Consider the following 6952-nt stretch of genomic DNA (forward strand, 5'->3'; position numbering starts at 1 on the left):
GTTGAGCCGCACAGCGTAGTTATCGAGTAAACCTAATATGTTAATTTTATTATTTGCTACGTTTTAGCTCATCAAGCACCTATACAGTAGAAATTTGTCCTTAATAATTTTAAATAAAGCACGTGGATATCAGATGGAAAAATTAATTTGATTATTGGATATTAGACGCACTGGTGACGCGACTCAAATGACGCGATAAGTAAGAAAATGTAATATGGACCCAATCAGCAATTTGGTAAGATCGTTTCAAGTCGAATTTTTCTACATGCCACTATATACGGGTCGACTCTTTTGGTAATAACATACCAAACGAGCTGAAAGTCCGAATGTAATAGTATAATCCATATGATTCTAGTATTACCTTCTGGCGGGATTGCTGACTAGAAAATGATTCCGGAATGCGCTGCAAGTACTCAGTCATTCTTCATGGGTTTTTGGATAGTCAGTAGAGCTAACAACATCTGTAACCCGAAACTAAGATAATGGCATAGACTAACCATCAATGCAGTTAGCTTTTTTTCATAATATCACTGCCGGACAGTGGGAGATAGATAGGTTATACACGCACACACACATATTTAGGCTCACAAAGAAAATATCCATCTAGTTTCTTCTAAATCAATATATATATATATATATATATATATATATATATATATATATATATATATATAATATATATATATATATATATATATATATATATATATATATATATATATATATATATATATATATATATATATATATATATATATATATATATATATATATATATATATATATATATATATATATATATATATATATATATATATATATATATATATATATATATATATTTATATATATATATATATATATAAATATATATATATATATATATATATTGATTTAGAATATATATATATACTAGCTGACCCGACAAACTTCGTATTGCCACAAATTAACCTGTGTTGTACATAAATCATGAATCTCGGATGATCTTTGTCACTTCTCGAGTTTTGCAAGCCCCCCAGTGGGCGGCGCTTCCGACGGCGGGTCACCGGCAACACTCGCGACCGGCTCGTCCTGAATGATCTAGTGTTACTATAGATAGTTTTTGTGGTCTTGTTATTGATTAATGTTTTATGGAAGAGTCTCGAATTTCTCGAGTTGGATTAGTTTTTGAGTTTCGCAAAAATTTCTGTTTTATTTGTATGAGAGTCCATATCCCCCTACCACAGGGGTGAGAGGTCTCTAACTATCATAAAATAAATTCAAGACTCAAAAATATCCTACATGCTAAATTTGGTTCCATTTGCTTGATTAGTACTCAAATTATAAGGAAATTTGTATTTCGTTTGTATGGGAGCCCACCCTCTTAAAAGGGAAAGGGGTCGTAATACACCACAGAAAAAAAATTCTGCCATCTAAAACTCTCACATGCCAAATTTGGTTCCATTTGCTTGATTAGTTCTAAAGTTATGAGCAAATTTGCATTTCGTTTGAATGGGAGCCCCCCCCCCCTCCTAAAAAGGTAAGAAGTCCTAATTCATCATGGGAAAAATGGTTGCCTCCAAAAACACCCACATGCCAAATATGGTTCCATTTGCTTGATTAGTTCTCGAATTATGAGGAAATTTGTATTTCATTTGTGTAGAAGCCCCCCCTCTTGAAGTGTGGAAGGATCCTAATTCACCGTAGAAAATATTTTTGCCTCCAAAAACCTCCACATGCCGAATTTGGTTCTATTTGCTTGATTAGTTCTCGAGTTATGGGGAAATTTGTATTTCATTTGTATTGGAGCCCCCCCTCCTAATGTGGGAAGAGGTCCTAATCCATCACAGAAAAAATTCTTGCCTCCAAAAACACCTACACGCCAAATTTGGTTCCATTTGCTGGATTAGTTCTCGAGTTATGAGGAAATTTGTATTTCGTTTGTATAGGACCCCCCCTCCTAAAGTGGGGAGGGGTCCCAATTCATCATTGAAAAAAAAATTGTCTCCAAAAACCTTCACATGCCAAATTTGGTTCAATTCGCTTGATTAGTTCTCGAGTTATGAGGAAATTTGTATTTCATTTGTACAGGAGCCCCTCCTCTTAAAGTGGGGAGGGGTCCTAATTCACCATAGAAAATTTTCTTGCTCTCGAAAACCTTCACATGCCAAATTTGGTTGCATTTGCTTGATTAGTTCTCGAGTTATGAGGAAATTTGTATGGAAGTCCCCCCTCTTAAAGGGGAGAGGAGTTATAATTCCTCTTATAAAGAGGGGAGGGGTCTCAATTCACCGTAGAATAAATTCTTGTCACCAAAAAAAAACACCCACATGCCAAATGTTGTTCTATTTGCTTGATTAGTTCTCGAGTTAGGAGGAAATTTGTATTTCGTTTGTATAGGACCCCCCCTCCTAAAGTGGGGAGGGGTCCCAATTCATTATTGAAAAAAAAATTGTCTCCAAAACACCCACATGCCAAATTTGGTTCTATTTGCTTGATTAGTTCTCGAGTTATGAGAAAATTTGTATTTCATTTGTATAGGAGCCCCCCCTCCTAAAGTGGGGAGAGGTTCTTATTCATCATAGAAAACATTCTTGCCTCCAAAAACACCTACATGCCAAATTTGGTTCCATTTGCTGGATTAGCTCTCGAGTTATAAGGAAATTTGTATTTCGTTTGTATAGGAGCCCCCCCCCCCTCTTAAAGTGGGGAGGGGTCCCAATTCATCATAGAAAAAAATTTTGTCTTCAAAAATACACACATGCCAAATTTGGTTCCATTTGCTTGATTAGTTCTCGAGTTATGAGGAAATTGGTATTTCATTTGTACAGGAGCCCCCCCTCTTAAAGTGAGGAGGGGTCCTAATTCAACATAGAAAATTTTCTTGCCCTCGAAAACCTTCACATGCCAAATTTGGTTCCATTTGCTTGATTAGTTCTCGAGTTATGAGGAAATTTGTATGGAAACCCCCCCTCTTAAAGGGGAGAGGAGTTATAATTCCCCTTATAAAGAGGAGAGGGGTCTCAAATTACCCTAGAATAAATTCTTGTCACCGAAAACACCCACATGCCAAATTTGGTTCTATTTGCTTGATTAGTTCTCGAGTTATGCAGAAATTTGTGTTTCATTTGTATGGGAGCCCCCCCTCTTAGTGGGGGGAGGGGTCTCTAACCATCACTAAAACCTTTCCTGGCCCCAAAAACCTCTACATGCAAATTTTCACGCCGATTGGTTCAGTAGTTTTTGATTCTATAAGGAACACAGGACAGACAGACAGACAGACAGACAGACAGAAATCCTTCTTTATAGGTATAGATATATATATACAGTGGTTTACCGATTTTATCTACCCATCCGAAAATGTTTGGTAGATATATTTGGAAAGTAGACAAATTTGGGGAAAAATAAATTGCTCCAAAATAATTTAAATGAACAAAAAATATTGTTAATGTTGATCGTTTTCTTCAATTATGTATTATTTTAGCGTAATTTTACGCATAGGGCTCATTTTGTTTATATCAACCATTAGCCATAATGTATGTCAACTCAGCAATATTATGAAAAAAGACATATCGAAATTCAAAATTGCTCCGATTTTATTCAAATTTTGTGTACTTATTCCTTTGCAGTAAATTTGAGATCCGTATTTTTATTCGGTACTTGGGGTTCTCTTTTCTGAGTCAGTGTGGTCCCAAAAGTTACCATTTTTTCCACTTTTTTTTCTTTGAAAATTGATAACTTTTGATCCATTGAACCGATTTTAATGATGTTAATACCAAATGGAAAGTATTTTAATGAGCTTTTCAGAAAAAAATGTTGGGCTAAAGCCCAAACTTTTTTTTATTATCGCAAAAACATTGAAAACATTCACTTTTTATGCTTCCATGGTGTGTAGACCAAAGAAATTCTAAGTTTTCATAAAGTATCGAGAATACAATGGAGACGCATGGTTTTTGTTTTTACTTGTAATAAAAGGGGTTTTTTGACAAAGAAATGCATCTCTAAAATAAAACGCCATGCGAGTCCATTGCATTTTCGCATCTTTATTTCCTCAAAAAGAGTATGTCGAAAATTAAAAATTTCAGATATCTGTTTTTAATATCGTATGTAAACAACTAGCTTGTCATTGAAAGTATAATGAAAAAATAAAACCTTCTTTCTATTTCCGGGTTTTCGAGTGATGCTATACTATATACTCATATAGTAGAAAGGCAAAAACGAATATTTTAAATGTTTTAAGTAATTTTCAAGGCTTCTACAAAAAATGTTTTTGCAATCATAAAAAACTTTAAACGTCAGTTTATTGTTTTTTTTTCTGAAAAGCTCATTGGTAATAAAATTATTGAAATCGGTTCAATGGTTCAAAAGATTAGAATTTTCAAGAAAAGAAAAGTGATAACCATAGTTTCTAGCGGAGACAGGGTGTGCCCGTTAGCGTTACGGTATAGAAAAATATCACAAAGGGTCATTATGAAATGTTAAAAATATGCGTTACAAAATAAATGGAAGTTACTTTGCGTATTTGACTTTAGTATTATTATACCCATTCTGTGTATAATTACATACCACAGATGCCATATAGTAAACTATAAAATACAGAGATATATTCCCTGTTATGCATAAATTCATGAAATCTTCCAGATTTTCATGCCGAAATCACAATTTAAAAAAAGGTAGATAAAACCGGGTCTAAATGGTAGACAAAATCGGGGGTACCTAAATTCGGGTGTAGGGGTGTAGATTAAACCAGGTGTAGATATAATCGGAATACCACTGTATATATATATATATATATATATATATATATATATATATATATATATATATATATATATATATTGATTTAGAAGAAACTAGATGGATATTTTCTTTGTGAGCCTAAATATGTGTGTGTGCGTGTATAACCTATCTATCTCCCACTGTCCGGCAGTGATATTATGAAAAAAAGCTAACTGCATTGATGGTTAGTCTATGCCATTATCTTAGTTTCGGGTTACAGATGTTGTTAGCTCTACTGACTATCCAAAAACCCATGGAGAATGACTGAGTACTTGCAGCGCATTCCGGAATCATTTTCTAGTCAGCAATCCCGCCAGAAGGTAATACTAGAATCATATGGATTATACTATTACATTCGGACTTTCAGCTCGTTTGGTATGTTATTACCAAAAGAGTCGACCCGTATATAGTGGCATGTAGAAAAATTCGACTTGAAACGATCTTACCAAATTGCTGATTGGGTCCATATTACATTTTCTTACTTATCGCGTCATTTGAGTCGCGTCACCAGTGCGTCTAATATCCAATAATCAAATTAATTTTTCCATCTGATATCCACGTGCTTTATTTAAAATTATTAAGGACAAATTTCTACTGTATAGGTGCTTGATGAGCTAAAACGTAGCAAATAATAAAATTAACATATTAGGTTTACTCGATAACTACGCTGTGCGGCTCAACCATCTGCCCATAATCTCAGCTTTAAGATCAGGCATCCGGGAACCACGCAGCATCGCACCTCCTAGCTTAGCTACTCAATAGAGTATTACCGGGTATGGTCGCGTGGAGGCGCTAGGGAGGAACTTGGGCTGGCGAAAGCTATGTTGGACGCTTTCTCGTTTGCCTACCCCATTTCATACCCATTTTCTTTGTGAGCCTAAATATGCATCAAAAATAGTTGACAGAAATTTAATCTACGCCTTCGGTGCTATTATAGATGATAGATAATGGCTTTATTTAGTTTGTGCCAATGCACACCTAATTTGATGAAAGCAGCTTTTGAATGGTGGGCTTCAACTTAAAATCGGTTGGTGCGCTTCTTGCATAAAAGGTGATTTTATGATAAAATGCAATATGGCGGGTGAATCCAAGATGGCCGTAATTTTTCTATTTCATTTGAAAGCCATATCCATCCTCTTTACAAAACCATGTCACTTGTTTGTTTCAAGGCAAATTTTTGAAATAGCACAATTATCAGGGTAAAGTAGTCAACAGTGAGACAGCAGGAACAATGAGACAAGGTGAATAACTTCGCCATAAGACATTCAAGAACCATTATGTTTTCGTGGAAAGTTTCGTTTGTAAACCTATATCATGTGATGTAGTTTGAAAAGAATAATTAGTTTTTAAATATTCTTTTAAATTTTTTTAAATTTTTTTACAAAAAAAAAATTTTGGAGGGTTCAAAGCAGATTTTATTGCAATCATTTTCAGATGATTTTCAATTTATTGTATGCCAAAAATCAAAGCCTTGGGCTTAAACGTCTTTCTAAGATTTGACGCATTATCGACAGACTTCACAGCCGGCTGGTAAAGTACAGGACAGCTACAATCCTACTGACTTACTGTACTTGCTGTATGGCATCACATAGTAATAAGAGTTAATAATAGAAAAATACAATCATATTGTTTACTATCATCGCTATTTCACAATTTTTTCACAAAACATTGCTATTAAAAAATTGAGAAAAAGAGACGTTATATAACACTCAGACAAACCTTTCGCCACGCAAATCTTAAAAAAAGTTTTACGTAGGACTACGTATTACCACTTAAGTTGGTTTCGAGGTACGATGCTGGTCTAACAAACCAGTCGTCGTATGTTCGAATCTCGGCTAGACGGTGCTGCTAGGTAGAGTCAGTAGGATCGTTGCACTAGCCCCGTAACTGTCCTGTAGTCTACTAGCCGGCTGCGAAGTCTGTCGATAAAGAAGGGTCAAGTTCTCAACAGGACGGTTATACCCATGGCTTTGCTTTTTTACGTATTACCACAAGGTGTCATTCCATAATTTAGATTCAAGTTATCGCACTGAAATATGAAAGACTATGAACGCTAATAACTAAACCAATTATGAATGCATTTTACTTAGATACCGCAATTATGTTAATTTTATTATAATTTTCTTTTTCAATCAAAGCAAAGCCATGGGTATAAAAACGTCCTTCAGAACTTGACCCTTCTTTATCGACAGCT

The sequence above is a fragment of the Sabethes cyaneus genome, chromosome 3, assembly GCF_943734655.1.
Source record: "Sabethes cyaneus chromosome 3, idSabCyanKW18_F2, whole genome shotgun sequence".
Taxonomy (NCBI): Eukaryota; Metazoa; Arthropoda; class Insecta; order Diptera; family Culicidae; genus Sabethes; species Sabethes cyaneus.